This window comes from Acomys minous, assembly GCF_964271855.1.
Source record: "Acomys minous genome assembly, chromosome: 11".
NCBI lineage: Eukaryota > Metazoa > Chordata > Mammalia > Rodentia > Muridae > Acomys > Acomys minous.
This window is the reverse complement of record NC_140492.1, coordinates 67759826-67775841: the sequence shown is the minus strand read 5'-3', so window position 1 is coordinate 67775841 and position 16016 is coordinate 67759826. Positions and strand designations below refer to the sequence as shown.

At 44.9% G+C, this 16016-nt stretch overlaps 1 pseudogene across 1 annotated transcript; it reads right to left on the bottom strand.

The window, feature by feature from the left end:
• Nucleotides 1-585: 585 nt before the first annotated feature.
• LOC311608050 (L-lactate dehydrogenase A chain-like) lies at nucleotides 586-1917 on the bottom strand (annotated as a pseudogene). The gene is made up of 2 exons: nucleotides 1679-1917; nucleotides 586-1354 (listed from the first exon to the last, which is right to left on the bottom strand). The product of its transcript is annotated as an L-lactate dehydrogenase A chain-like (transcript).
• Between the last annotated feature and the right edge of the window lie 14099 nt (nucleotides 1918-16016).

Sequence of the window (16016 nt, the reverse complement as noted above, 5' to 3'; positions counted from 1 at the left end):
GCTGCCCCAGTTAAAAATCGATGAAATTCCACTTCCTCTCTCTCTCTGTCTCTCTCCCGCCTCTCTGTTCAAGGCTTATCTGGTGTTCTCACTGATATGGCACTTGGGTAGTTGGTTACATCATCCATATGTAGACTCTTTATATCATATTCCAATGTACACTACAGAGACATATAATACACAAAACAACATACTGTAGAGCAGTTGTGTACAAGATATTGATAACAGATGTACACCCTGGAGGCAGGGGATGACTAATTGGAAACTCGCTGGCCTAGGCATGTTTGGTGAGGCTATACAGCACAGACACACAACAGGATAATTGAAACCCTGCCCACAATTGTCAGTGTGTCTCAGAGACAGTGGGACTGTCACATTAACCAGGTCACCGCTACACAAGTACCACTTAGCATCAGGGTAGAGCTGTGGGAAGTGAGGTTTTCCCCCAGACCACGTTAACACAACCACACTAACCACAGCTCTGATGAGAAGGAGCTAGTATGTGGTCGCCATGGAAATCCTGCTGCAGCCTGGACAGTGAGGCGCTAGACATCCCTAGATGCTAGACATGCCTAGATGCTAGACTTAGACCTGCAGCTCTTCCTGGACTCCCCCAGGGTGTATCTACATTTTTCTTCAGGGTAGATTCCTCTTCAGGAGTCAGGGTCACCTTCACAACATCCGAGATTCCTTTTAGTCTCAGGGCAGAGGACGAAAGAGCAAGATGATAATTTTTACTCTATAGAGACCCTTAATCACGGTAGAAATGGGATGCAGCTGCCTGTGGTCCCTCACCATGCTCTCTGCTGAGTCTGCCGCAGGGAGGCCAGCGGCTCAGGACATAAAGCCTTTCAGCCTGAGCACCTCATGGGCTGTCAGCCACCTGCTTGTGAACCTCCTTCCATGGCACCTTGCCTGCATTGGTGCCTTGTTCTGAGTTCAGACTCTTCAAGGAGATGCTAGCAACATTCACAGCACTCCACACAGGCACACTGGAGTCTCTGCATTCCCTCAGGACCCACCCATGAGTGTTGAGCAGGTGAACCCCTTGTCTTTCTCCTTATCAGGTAACGGGACCCAGCCAAATCCAGACTGCAACCACTTCCGATAACTCAGGTTTTGGGAAAGCCTCGGATTTTTCCAAGCCATTCGAGAAATCCACTGGGTTTGCAGGAACGAGGAGCTTGCAGTTTGGACTATACTTCACAATGGAGAATTTAAAGATGCTCATGTTTCGCTGGACCAAACTGAGCCCGCTCTCTCCCTCTTGCAGCTAGGTCCCCACTGTGATAATTACCACGTTGGAGTTTGCAGTCACACTATAGTCTTCGCCAGAGGCAATTTTGTTTGTTTGCTTTTTAATGAAAGCTTTTTAATGAAAATAAGATTTATTACATCAAGCAATAAATGCAAAGATCCAACAGTTCCCATTGTTTTTCCAGATGTTGTGCTCGGCTCACAGTAAACATGGAACTGAGCGCTACAGTTTCAGGGTTGAAATTTTGCAGGGCCCTTGATAGGTTGGGTAGATTGCTCTTTCTTCTGTATTTATACTTAAGCAGGGAAGCTCCAAGAAGCAGAGTCTACACTGTACACAGGCAAGCCAGCTACTAAGCAAATGTTCTGTGGTTTGCACTCAATTTATTTATTTATTTATTTATTTATTTATTTGGTGTTCTAAGGAAAGGCTGCCATGTTGGAGGTCCATCATCTCTCCCTTCAGTTTGCCTTTCATGACATCAACCAGGGTAAGCTCATCTGCCAAGTTCTTCTTTAAGACACTGATGGCACAAGCCATGCCAACAGCACCGACCACAACAATAATATATATGTAATATATATGGATATAATTTTGTTGGAGGGGCACTGTTCTTCCTTAAGAAGATTCACAACCAGCTGGTCCTTGAGCGTTGCCATCTGGGATTTTGAACCCTTTTTGGGACAGCTCCAGCACCTGTTCTGTCTCTTAAAGCATCACTTGCTGTTACTGTTGTTTTGAAAGAGTCTCCCTATGTAGCTCAGGTTGGCCTCAAACTCACAAGCTTCCCACCTCAGCTTCTTAGATGCTGAGGTTACAGGTGTGGGATGCCACGCCCAGCTCCTCCTCCACACCGAAAGACACGTTGTGGAACAATTTCAAATAGTTGGGATTACTGAGGAACACAGGTAAACCATATCCATATGCAGTGATCGATCGATCTATCTATCTATCTATCTATCTATCTATCTATCTATTTATCTATCTACCTATCTAGGAGGATCCCTGAAAAGATTTCCTACCAAATATAACAGTCGTTACTTTTAGGAACTAATATTCTATTTTTTCATGTGTGTTTTTCATAGTATCCTAAATATTGTTAGAACTTCCTGTGTAAGATTTTACTATAATTTAAAAGTTAAATAAAGTCTTTGTGATCAAAGTTTCTGGGTTTTTTTCTTTTCTTTTTGTTTTTTGTTTTTTGTTTTTTTCGAGACAGGGTTTCTCTATGTTATCTTGGCTGTCCTGGACTCTTTTTGGAGAGCAGGCTGACCTTGAACTCACAGTGATCCACCTGCCTCTGCCTCCCGACTGCTGGGATTAAAGGCATGCGCGCCACCACGCCTGGCACAAGTGATTTCTTGAAAAGAGGAGAGACTGGAGGGGTCTTGTGGTTGGCCATTCTTGTGGGTCCTAGAATGAAACAGAAGCACCCCTGTGCGGTTATTCACTGCCTTGGCTGTCCTGCTCAGGTGGGGAGACCAGGAGGCACACAGCTCTGAGGTTGGACAGTGGCCCAGTGGAAGGGAAGCCTTGAGACACAGAACCACACAGCTCAGCAGAGGCACTGCAGCCCCCAAGGGTGGCTTTATCCAACCCCAGCTGAGCTGAGGAGCTCAGGGTCCTCAGCCCCACTCTTTCTTTGCTTTTTCTCTTCTGGGCTTCTTGCGATGTGAGAGTCACACCAGGCAGCAAATCTCTTAAATGAGATTTATTGGAGAAGATGAATTCAGGAGAAGACAAACGAACCCAGGAGTGGCTGTCTCTGCTCCCAGAAGGCAACAGGGAAACTGCGCAGACACAGACTTTTATAAGCATTTCTTAGGGCGCAGAGCTTTCTAGGGCAGAGATTTCCAAGGGATTGGTGAAATTTCAAGTCCTGAGCTAGGGGAAGCTTAGGGATTGGTGGGTTTTCCTGCTTAGGGATTAGTGGGTTTCTGTGGGAAGCTCAGGGATTGGTGGGATTGTTTTTGTTTGAGTTTTTGGTCAGACTTTTTATCTGAAATTAGCATAATCTGGGAAGGGTTCCCACTGAGGGGCTGGAGATGGCCTTTGTGAGAGTTAGAGGCTGGAACTGCCGTTTTCAGGGAGAGGTATAGGGGAGGGTCCCATTAACCCATGCTCTAAGCTAAACAAAACAAGTTTCCTTCACTAAACTATGACTTTACATTAAGGGCTCAGATTCCTCCTAATCCTGGTCTCTGGCTGACAGTGTCAGACCATGTAACGCTCCCTGTCTCTGAGGAACCGCTGGTTTATACATTGTTGCCACCGAGATGGCCCTGAAGCTCACAGACTAAGTCCAGTTAGACACGCCTCCCTCCCCCTGAGTTCCCTGTTAGCTGCCTCAGCAGCTGCAGCAAAGGAGCCTTCAGGGGGCTGCTTGCTGCCTTCTCGGTAGCTTCAACTTCTCCTTTTCTCCAAGAGTCCGAGCTCAAGTGCCAAGGCTGTGGAGATTTAGCTTCAGCCGCTCTGGAGTCCTGAGGTATTGCTGACCAAAGGGGTAAAAAGACCTTTGCTTCAAAGCAGGAGCTGAATATCCAAGCACCCCCCCTCAGGGACCACGGGGCAGGGTTGGGGAGGGGGACCCTGGGGAGCTGAAGAGGAGGCAGCCAGGGAGCACAGAGGCAAAACTTGGCGCAACCTGGCGTGGTTGCTGAAGCTCCTCAGGCAGGGCCCGGACACTTTTCCTGCAAAGTAGTTACAAAGGTAACAAAGGCGGGGAAGTGCTTGAGTCTGCACCAATAGGTAACACACTGACCTGTACAGGCGCTGAGGCCAGCCTACAATGTACTTTATTGCTTTCCCTGAGATGTCCTATAGCACTGTTCCAGTATTATCTGTTGTGGCATGCTTCAGAGTGGCACCTTTAGCTGGCTGGCTGCAACCAGTGCCTTTAAATATAATTGCCACTTTGAAACCTTCCCTGCTCTTTTTATTTTTTTAATTAATTTATTTATTTTTAAAGATTTGTTTATTTTATGTAGATGAGTACACTACCTTCATGCACACCAGGAGAGGGCACCAGATTGTACTGCAGATGGTTGTGAGCCACCATGTGGTTGCCGGGAATTGAACTCAGGACCTCTGAAAGAACAGCAAGTACACTTTTTCTTTTCTTTTTCTTTTATCTTTTTTGTCTTTTAAAAATTATTATTATTATTATTTTTTTCGAGACAAGGTTTCTCTGTGTAGCCTTGGCTGTCCTGAACTGGCTTTGTAGACCAGGCTGGCCTCAAACTCACAGCGAGGGCTAGGATTAAAGGTGTGTGCCACCACGCCCGGCTGCAGCAAGTACTCTTAACCACTAAGCCATCTCTTCAGCCCCCTTCCCTGCTATTTCTAATAGACATGGAAATGCAAATATTTGTTCATATTGCTAAAGAAGTTAGACAGTGAGTATCTTAATGGTGTCTATTGCAGTGGTGATTAAAATTGTGGAGCAGGCAGGAGAAGCACCCTGTGGCATTAAAAAATGAGGAATTCCACTGGCAGTGGGGTCATGAAATGTCAAACAGCTCAGGCCAGGCTAGTGTTGCGATACTTCTACAGAGCTTAAAATAAATAAATAAATAAATAAATAAATAAATAAATAAATAGCTCACAATCTCAATCTTCAACTTATATAAAAATGTGGACATGTGGACCATTCTCCCAAGCAGATGCAAGATGAGTTTAAGATACTGTTTTTCATCTATGATATCAGCAATAACCTAAAAGTTTTATGGCATAATGCCTTGGTAATGTTAAAGAGACACAGAGCGTTTATTGATGAGGCAGCAAACGGGAGGCAAGCGCCTCATCTACCTTTTGAGGTTTATGTCCTACGTGACCCAGATGTTTGAAACTTTGTATAAGTGGGGCCCCAGATCTTAGTAGGGCCCCCCTAGCACAACTGTCTCCAGGATGACGTACTATTTGGACCGTAAAGTTCAACACATTGAAAAGGTAGCACCAGCAGCTAAGATGAAAACAAAGAGCATTCATGGTTCTTCAAGTCTCTAACCTTGCCTTTTGGCTTCTGTAGCTGCACCTCTGGCTAACTGTTCTTAGTAACTGAAACATGTCAACGAGATTTTAATTTTTTCCTTGAAAGTTCACCATGAGAAAGGCTCTGTGCTACAGTAGGATCCCAAACTGGTGAATGAAGGCTTCCTACTGGCTTAAACCCATGTCTAAGCAGTCTTCTCTGGTGGGCACTCCACAAGGACTAGGTATCAAAATAAGAAAACAGAAAAATTTGTTTCTCCTCTACATTGTAAACGTTCCTTCTTATTCTTTGTCACAGTTCACGATTTTAGGCATTCAGATTAGCCAGAGAGACATAGCTTTGCCTCCTTTTGAATGTGTTCAACCAGAAAAGTGTGTGTGTGTGTGTGTGTGTGTGTGTGTGTGTGTGTGTGTAAAAGCCTTAGAAAATGTTCTGAGAGAGAGAGAGAGTTCATAGATGTTCAAGATGACTGGTCTATGCTGTTGGGCTCCTGGCTCCACTGCTTTCCTGGGGATGGGTGCTGGAAAGGGCGCGTGGGAAAGGCTTGGGAGCCATTCTAGTGTGGGGTTGCCCTCCCGAGGTGTCTAGGGCCCTTACTCTCTATAATACTTGGCTCTATTTTACCTCTTCAGTATCCCTACCTACCCCAGCCACTGCAGTGATGGTGGCAATCTGTGGGCAGCACTCTGATCATTTGCTCAGTCTGGATCCCACTCAATGGTCCTCCTCCAACCTCTTCTTCCTCTTCTTCACCTCACCCACTCCCTCCACCCCTGTAGCACCTAACACTTTTGAGCACACTATATTTTTTTTCATGACTATTGCCAGGAATCTTTGCCTATGTCCTGTAGTAGACACTTGATAACGCATGGTCATCTGCTGCCTCTGCCCCTTTCCTTTCTGGCTCATGACTTAGCACCTTTTCTCCCACGCTGTCTCCTTTCCACAGACTACTCTCCACTTCTCAGAGGTAAGGGGAACTAAGGCACCTGGCCTGTTATGTCTTTCAGGCTCACGGTATCCCGTGATTAAGGCATCAGGAATGTACTTATTCTAGAAATGAAGGCTTAACATAGTAAGCAGCTTGGCTAGGGTTCTCAGCAATTACAATGCCCAGGTTCATCTCCACCTACATTTTATACAACCTGTGACTTCGAGTGGGAAACTGAGCTCAGAGCCTGCTCTCCCGGAAGTGCCGCTGTCTCTGCCTCAGATCTCCCAATCACTACATGCCTTTCTGCTCACCTTCCTAGGTTTTTAAATCTGCTTCTTCATTTTTTTTTTTAGAGAAATTATATGAGTGAGGGTGGGTGGTTAACTATGAACGCTTGTTCCGGCTAGTTTTATGCCAATTTGACACAATCTAGAGTCATTTGGGAAGAGGAAAAACACCCCTATAAGATGGGCCTGGGTGACCGGCAGCTGAAAAAAACAAAACAAAACAAGGTGGGCAGTTAGTGACTGATGGGGGAGAGCCCACCCCATTGTGGGTGGTGCCATCCCTGGGCAGGTGGTCCTGGAGTGTCTAAGGAAGCAGGCTGAGCAAGCCATGGGCACAAAGCCAGTACATAGCACCCGTCCCTATGCTTTTTCTCTCAGCTCCTGACTCCAAGTTTCCACCCTGTTTGAATTCTGGCTCTTATTTCTCACTGTGGTGAACTGTTACCTGGAAGTGTAACAAATAAACCCATTTCCTTCCTAAGTTGCTTTTGGTTATGATGTTTTATAACAGCAGTAGAAACCCACTAAGCCAGGACCCACGTTAGATCAGCTTCATGACCAAATCAGAGCTGTGCAGCTATGTCCTTCCATAAGCATTAGTGGAGCATCTCCTGGGCCCCTGGCACAGATGGACAGCAGATTCTGGACAGCACCCCGAGAGGACTTCACGTAGCCGCACAGTTTGTTTCTCAACCTGCACACAAGCTTTTCCAAGACAAGGCAGGCCTTGTCAGTGTTAGGCCCAAATCTAGGTGAAGAAGGCATAGCCAAGACTCACCAAGCATTTGTCTCGACCATAGAACATACTCCATGAGTATGTTTACGTGACTACATGCAGAAGTGATGGGGCACAGAAACAGATACTCTTTGGCAGCGGGGAGAGGGGGGCGGGACCCCAAAACACCCTTTGGCAAAGAAGGCATTATGCAATTGCCTTAGATGTAAATTTACCTTCTTAATTATGGGTGCCTGTGGCTGTAATTATAGATAAGTAACGCTTCCCTGATCTAATCTTTTTCCTGCTTCCTCCTCTGAGGCCATGCTGGTAAGCCTCCCTGGGCCTTCTATTCAATTTTCAGAGATATCGAGGCAGAATGAACGAACTAGCCTAACAAGAACCTCAAAGGGGTCACGGGCGGGGTAAGTGCAGCGGTACCGGAGACGCGGAGATGCGCGTCAGAGTGCCTCCCTGGGTACTCATACCCTTCCTGGGGTCATCCTGCATTCAGCGAGTCATGAAGGAAAGATGTAAAACTGACATGAGCCGTGCCAGCCAGATATTGCCCTAGAGCGCCCCAGCAGATGCCTTCCTTGGCTTTGTCAGGCCTGTATTATAGACCCTGTGTCCTGAGGCCGGATCCTACAGGTACCCTACTGTGTTCCTGGAAAACACAGAACGTTGTTGTCTTCTGGAAGAGCCAGCCTGTGCACAGAGGTCAAGGGGGAGTGGGGCGGGGAGAGTATGCCCGCAGGAGATCCTGACAGCACAGGATCTGACAACTTTAGCGCGTCACGATACGATTCTGGGCCCTTGCTTAGGAAAGAGGGCTTTTCAATAGTTTATAAATCGTAGCTGTGGTGCAGAGTGATGCTGGCACCAAGCTCCAGCAGGCCTGCCAACAGCAATCCTGTACCTTTCTCGGGCAAAGGCTTTTCTTTCCATCATATCTCACACAGGTTCTTAGCATTTCTCTCCTCAGGCATTTTGTGGTCTTTCGATACCTTTTGCCTCCCACCTAAAACCTGGGTATAATTTGGATCCAGGCCAATCTACTTAAGACCCAGCTTTGCCCTGTCTCCCTAAGCCTCTCTCTTTCACAGCCCAGGTGGTTCAACACCACTCCTGCTCCTCACAAGGGCTTCTAAGAGGCTGAGGGGGCCTTTCCTTGGTGCCTTGGCCAGCAGGACCAGCCAGGGAAGCAATAAGCACCATCGCTGCCCCTTATAAAGAGAGCTTCCAGATTTCTGGGCTCATTAAGATGTGGCCAAGCACACACTGCTGTTTCCACACCCACCCCACCCTGCTCTCCTCTCTCCAGCCCACCCATTCTGGGAAGAAGAGAACAGAGATGGTGAGGGCAAACAGTACAGTATTTTGCCTGCAAGGGTTTTGTACCTCATACTGCTGGGTTCTCAGAACCACATCTCACCATTCAGAAAAGGGAGAAAAAAAAAAGAGTATTTATGAACACAGTGATGGGTGTTTTAAAAATGGATCTGCATGTTAGAACGTGATAACGGATGGAAAAATTAAAACTTACATTTTAAAACTTAATCCGGCCAGTGGTGGCAGCACATGCCTTCAATTCCAAAACTCAGGAGGCAGAGACAGGTGGATCTCTGAGAACTCAAGGCCAGCTTGGTCTACAAAGTGAGTTCCAGGACAGCCATGGCTGTACAAAGAAGCCCCGTCTTGAGAAAACAAACAAATAAAGCAAAACAACAAATGAGCAAAATACAAAATCTAAAACTTAAAGTTGTTTTCTGGATTCTGTTGTCTAAACCTGAATGTGAAATTCAAGGGATTGGTGAACTTAAATGTGAGTATTTCCTCACCTTGGAGTGCCATTGGGGTTCAGACTTCAACTCTTTTATGGCCTGGGCTAAGCTGACATGTTGACATGCAGAGGCACTTGGTTTGGCTGCACACAGTTTATTTAAAGACATAGAAACCGCATGCCTTGGAAACAGGCAAAGGCACACACACTTCAATTTGTCAGGTTTCTGCCAACCACATGTATTGTATCACCCCGGCCACGTCACATGCTTAATGAAAACTGGGGGTGAAGGGCACGTGCTGTGGATCCAGACTCTCTGGGTTTGCATTCAAATCTATAGCTTGCTAGCTTAGGGACTTGGGGTGATGAGTTAGTTAATGGTTTTATGTTTCATTTCCTTTATCATAAAATGTGGCTGGTAACAAACAGTGTTACTGGCAGGACCTGGTAAGTTAGTATGTGTAAGGAAGGACATTGCCTATGATTATTGCTTGCTGTCTGTGCCAAAGTTAAGGGAAGACAAGCATACATACATAAAACATTAATATTGACACTGGAGAGATGGCTTAGCAGCTAAGAGCATTTGCTGCTCTTGCAGAGGACCCTGTGGTTCCTGGCAGTCACACTAGCCAGTTAATAATTGCCTGGAATTCCAGGTTCAAGCTATCCAATGCCTCTTTCTGAAACTGCACACTTATGGTACACAAACAGTCAAGCAGGCACACACATACACATAAGTAACTTAATTGTTTTAACCACTAAGATTGTTGGGCATGGTGGTAGATACTTGAAATCCTACCAATTGGGATCCTGAGACAGGTAGAGTGTAGACTGAGAATCTGAGGTCAGCATGGGCAACAGATGGAGACTCTGTCTCAAACCGAACCAAACCTTTAGCTTCAATCAACAGGCACACGCCCAAGTGCCCTTTTCCTATCCACAATATTGGAACACATACACCGTGTTATTTAGAAGATTCAATTCTTTGGAGAAATGTCCAGTGTTACATTTTGTGGTGATTTGAATGGGTGTGGCCCCTATACACCCATGTGTTTGAAGGCTTGGCTTATAGGGAGTGGCACCATTAGGAGGTGTGGCCTTGCTGGAGGAAGTGTGCCACTGTGGAGATGGGCCTTGAAGTTGTATATATATGTTCAAGCCATGCCCAGTGGGGCAATATCCTGCTGCTGCCTTAGGATCAAGGTGTAGAGCTCTCGGCTCCTCCAGCACCATGTCTGCCTGCATGCTGCCATGCTTTCTGCCATGATGAGAATGCGCTGATCCTCGGAAACGTCAGCCAGGTTCAATTAAGTGTTTTCCTTTATAAGAGATGCTGTGTTCATGGTGCCTCTTCACTGCAAAAAGACCCTAACGAAGACAGAAGCTGGTACCAGGAGTGGGGTATTGCTGTGGTAGGCCTGACCATGTTTTTGCTTGGAGGAATGTGGTTTTGGGGACTTCGGATTAGGAAAGCAGTGGGATGCTTTAAGTGGGGCTTACTGGGCCATATTAGTAGAAGCAGGGAAGACAGTGGGGCTGAGGGTGACATGACTTGCGGGGGCCTGGCTGAAGAGGTTTCAGAGGGGAAGAATTTTAGTATGTTGCCTAGGATCATTCTTACAATATTTTGATGAGGAGAGTGGCTGCTTTTTTTTCCCCCCTTGGAAGAGTCTTCCTGAGGCTAAGGCGAAGAGATTTGGGTTAATTGCATTGGCAAAGGAAATCTTAAAACAGCCTCGTGTAGACTCTGCCCTGTGGTTCACTCTTACGAAGGGCATTTTGACGAAACATAGCAAGCTGAAAAAGAAGAAAATACAAAATGTATGATGGTTCAAGGGATAAAGGGGCACCAGGAAGTGAAATAGAGCTAAATCCTGTGTTCAAGGAAAAAAAGATTAAATGTATTAAATGGAATTAAGGAAGTAGTGACCTCAGGCCAAGATCTCACCCAGCTAAGCTTCTATTTTGTGAAAAGGAAATTAAAAAAAAAAAAAAAAAAGCTTAGGTCCAGGCATGGCCTTACTTACCTTTAATCCCCACACTCATAATACAGAGGTGTGCAGATCTCTGAGTTCAAGGCCAGCTTTGTCTAAGGAGCAATTTCAAGAACAACCAAGCTTAGGCAGTAAAGGAAACCATCAAAAATAGAAAGTTGGTGAAGGTATAATTGAACAGAGGGCCATTTCCCAGATCCAGCAAGTAACAGACCTTGGCAGCTTCTGCCATGTGGTTCTGGCTATTTAGAATCAAGGATAGGGACAGAGTTTATGCAATCACCCTCTGTATCTAAGGAAAGGCACTGAGGCCAGCTGTGTGGCAGTGTAGAGTTTGCCCAGCTATTTTTCACTCTGGTCCAGAATCTCTTCACTGTGCTCCCTTCAATGTGGTAAGGTATATCACCCAGTGCCATTGTATGTTGGAGGTATGTCATCTATTCTTTTTTTTTTTTAAATTTTGATCTTATAGGGGATTACAACGGAAGGGATTGCATGAATCTCAGAAGAGACTCTGAACTTTGGACGTTTAAAGATCGCTGAGACTGTGACAGACTATGGGGACTTTAGAAGGTGGACTAAATGCATTTCGTATTATGTTATGGCTGCAAGCCCATGGGCTCAGGGAGTGAAATGTGGTGGTTTGAGAAGGCATGACCCCATAGATTCATGTGTTTAACACTTGGCCCATACGGTGTGGCATTGTGGAGTGACGCTAGGAGAAGTGTGTCACAGTGGAGGCTGGCTTTAAGGTCTTATAAGCTCAAGTCATGCCTAGTGTGCCACAGAGTCTCCTTTTGCCACCTGCAGATCAAGACCTAGAACTCTTGGCCCCTCCAGCACCATGTCTGCTTGTGTGCTGCCATGCTCTCCACTATGGTAATGGATCAAACCTCTGAAACTGCAAGCCAGCCCCAGTTCAATGTTTTTCTTTATAAGAATTGCCTTGAGCTGGGCATGGTGGCACATGCCTTTAATCCCAGCACTTGGAAGGCAGAGGCAGGGGGATTGCTGTGAGTTCGCAGCCAGCCTGGTCTACAAAGTGAGTCTAGAATAGCCAAGGCTACACAGAGAAACCCTGTCTCAAAAAACCAAAAAAAAAAAAAAAAAAAAGAATTGCCTTGAATGGGCTGGAGACATGCATGGCTCAGTGGTTAAGAGCGCCGCCTGCTCTTCCAGAGGTCCTGAGTTCGATTCCCAGCAACCACATGGTGGCTCACAACCATCTATAATGTGATCTGATGCCCTCTTCTGCAGATAAAGCACTCTCATACATTAAGTAAACAAACAAACAAACAAACAAAAGAATTGCCTTGAAAAAAAAAGCTTCTTTGGTCATGGTGTCTCTTCACAGCAATAAAACCCTAACCCAGACATATTTCTAAACACTTTCTCAGCTTTTAGGACAACAGTGAGCTTGATCTGTGTCTGTCATTTTGCTCACTATTTTGATTTTTTTTTTTTTTGTCTATTTCCTAAACTTCTATCATTATGACATCAAACCACTCCTTTCTGAAAATAACTTACATTCAGCGTCTCTGTTTTGTGGCTTGATTATTTACTCATTAGATACAAAGGAGGATTTTGCTACACAGCTTTTCTCTGTGGGATTTCAATCTCCCCTTGTTTCTCGCATCATTGTTTTATTCTTTAATTTTGATGTTTTTGTCCAATTTAAGTCATATTCCTTATTAGAGTATCAATGCCCAAAAAGTGTTTAATTTTTTTTTTAAGGATGTTGAACAAATGGTGAATATTCTGTGTCTTGGATTCCCAGCTCCTTTCTTTTGGATTGGAGTGGTGTGTGTGTGTGTGTGTGTGTGTGTGTGTGTGTGTGTGTCCTTGTAACCCCTGGTTAACAGACATTGTTTGGTACATTATTATCTTATTTGGTTCTTCTTCCTTCAAACACTTTCTCTTTTGTAGAACTTCCCAGAGAGCCACCACCTGAGGGGGGGGAGATGCTCTCTGTCTGCTGGTTCAGAAAGTCTGAGAGTTGCAGCAGGCGAGGCCGCACACAGCCCTGGCTCATGTGCCTGATGCTGCTTTTCTGTGATCCGGTTAGAGTGGCCAACCGTAGCATCCGTGTCATCCAACCTGTGCAGATGCCCTCCTATGTGTCAGATCCTAGCTGCTCTCCACCCCGCTGCCGTCCTTCTGTAGTGATGGTGGCTGCCGTTCCCAAGTCTTTGCTAATCATTTTTCTCTGCTCTGTTTCACTGACAGTCTCTCCAGTGTAGAATAGGGGAGCTAGAATAAGGTAATCTCTGACTTGATCTCAGATAATTGTGTTTTCTCTTGACTCTGGCCCATGTTTCCCCATTTGTCTGAGTTTATACACAGGATCTAGAACTCACTTCTCTCTGCTATTTTTCTTTTATTTTTTCTTTCTTTCTTTCTTTCTTTCTTTCTTTCTTTTTTTTTGAGTTTTTTGTTTGTTTGTTTTTGTTTTTCATTTGGTTTGGTTTTGATTTTTCAAGACAGAGTTTCTCTGTATAACAGCCCTGGCTGTTCTGGAACTCTCTTTCTAGAACAGGCTGGCTTTGAACTCACAGAAATATGCCTGCCTCTGCCTCCCAAGTGCTGGGATTAAAGGGGTGTGCCATCATGCCTGGCTATCTCTCTACTATTTTCTATTCTTTCTTTCTAGCATATTCTATATAGTTCCCATATGGAACAAATCTCAGTCTGCATTGAAGAAAAAAAAAACTATAAAAATAGCTGTTTATTTATTACTATCTACTTTCCCTCCAGACTCTCTATTTATTCTTTATTCCCTTCAGATTGGTATTTTTATTAACTTGGCTAGATCTTACAGCTCTGGAGTTTATCTATCTGTAGGTGGAAATTGCTGGTAATTTTTAAATTCCCATAGTTTTTATTCTTGCTATAGATTGTGCTAAATATTGGGAGAGGGAGATTCTGTTATCTTATGAGACTGTTTTAGTCTTCCAGAGTCCCAGCTTTACAATTCATAAAATGGGACAAACAGTTCCTTCAGAGTCTGGTTGCAAGGGGTGCCAGGTGCTGGTGAGGCCTTTTAGTGGGGAGATTGGTGGCTATAAGATTGTTGTTATGATCTGTGATGTCAGTACTATAGCAGACACTCTTGCATCATTGCGACCAAATAGCTGAGAAAACAACTGCCTGGATGGCCTTGTTTAGGTTTATAGTGTCAGAGGGAACCATCTGTCACAACAGTGGAAATGGCTCTTCTCTAGGGAGAGCGAGCATGGGGCAGCCACTCTTTCATATCTTGGTGAAAGCAGGAAGCAGAGGGGAAAGAGAGATTGGGGGTGGGAGGGGGGAGAAAGAGAGGGAGAAGAGAGAGAGAGAGAGAGAGAGAGAGAGAGAGAGAGAGAGAGAGAGAGAGATTGAGTATGTTTCAAGATGACAGCTCTGCATAGGATCTGGGTCCGCATTGGACACACAGGCCCCTGGCCAGGAAGTTCTGCCCTTACAGGAGATATTCTCCCTACGTGTGTAGTTATTAGCACTCTGTGGCAGCATGGGGCTAGTCCTGAGGAAGAAGTTGTGGTCTGCTTTGTATATTTGCCAGGGAGCACAGAGGAATTTCTGGAGAGATTCTGTAGTGCAGAGGGAGCCCCGCTGATTGGTGAGCACTGAAGGAAGTGAGTGGAAACTGCACTTGTGCGGAGCAGGAGCAAAGAGAGATTTGAGCATGGAGGATGCTCTCCTTTTCCAGGCATGACAGCCTTGTAACACTTTGACTCAGCCCATAGCCGGTAAGTCACACACTCTAAAACCATGATGTGTCTACCCCTAAGCAAGAAGTCAACGTGGAGTTGCTAGCAGTAGCCTTGCTTCCCCTTGAAGCACATCCCTCAGCAGTCCATGTATACATGTGTGAACAAGATCCCTGCAACCATCATCATCATCATCATCATCATCATCATCATCATCATCATCATCATCACCATCACCATCATATCTGTAATTAAACTATAACTCAAAAAGTGGCTAAGATGGTTCAGGTGCCTTTAATCCCAGCCCTCAGTGCGCAGAGGCAGTAGATTTCTGAGTTTGAGGGCAGCCTGGTCTACATAAAGAATTCTAGGCTGCCAAAGGTTAAATAATGAGACCCTGCCTAAAATAAAAAATAAAAAAAAAGTTATAATGGCAGATTTTATGTTAGGCATGTATTGCTACAATAAAGAAATGACTATATAGTTATATGCCTGTTGTGGAAACTTGAAAATTTTAAAGATTTAAAGAGACGTTTGTATCTTTTCTTTCTTTCTTTCTTTCTTTTTTTTTTTTTTTTTTTTTTTTTTTGGTTTTTTGAGACAGGGTTTCTCTGTGTAGCCTTGGCAGTCCTGGACTCACTTTGTAGACCAGGCTGGCCTCGAACTCACAGTGATCCACCTGCCTCTGCCTCCCGAGTGCTGGGATTAAAGGTGTGCGCCACCACCGCCCGGCTCTTTTCTTCCTTTTATATGTGAATAGATCTTTTTAAAATTTAATATTATTCTGTTTATATTGTATTTTTGTAATAGCCTTATAACATGAGCATATGTACCATTAAGAATTGTTAGAAAGTCTGGCATCATGGCACACGCCTTTAATCTCAGCACTCGGGAGGCAGAGGCAGGCAGGTCACTGTGAGTTTGAGGCTAGCCTGGTCTACAAAGTGAGAGGACATCCAAGGCTACACAGAGAAACCCTGTCTTGAAAAAACAAAACAAAAGAAAACAAAACAAAAAAAGAATTGTTAGAAAATATTTTAATGGATCCACAGTAATTTGTTTGTTTGTTTTTTGAGACATCTTTTCTCTTTGTATCCTTGGCTACCCTGGACTCTCTCTGTAGACCAGGGTGATCTCGAACCTTGAACTCACAGCGATCCACCTGCCTCTGCCTCCCTGAGTGCTAGGATTAAAGGTATGCACCACTGGGCCTGGCTCACAGTGACTTGTTTTTATAGATTTACATAATGTGTTTATTATCTCAGTGGCTATTGAGACAGTTTCCAATAGTTTTCCTGTGGACACGTTTAATAAACAGATTTAAACGAAAATGTCTATTAAAGAGAG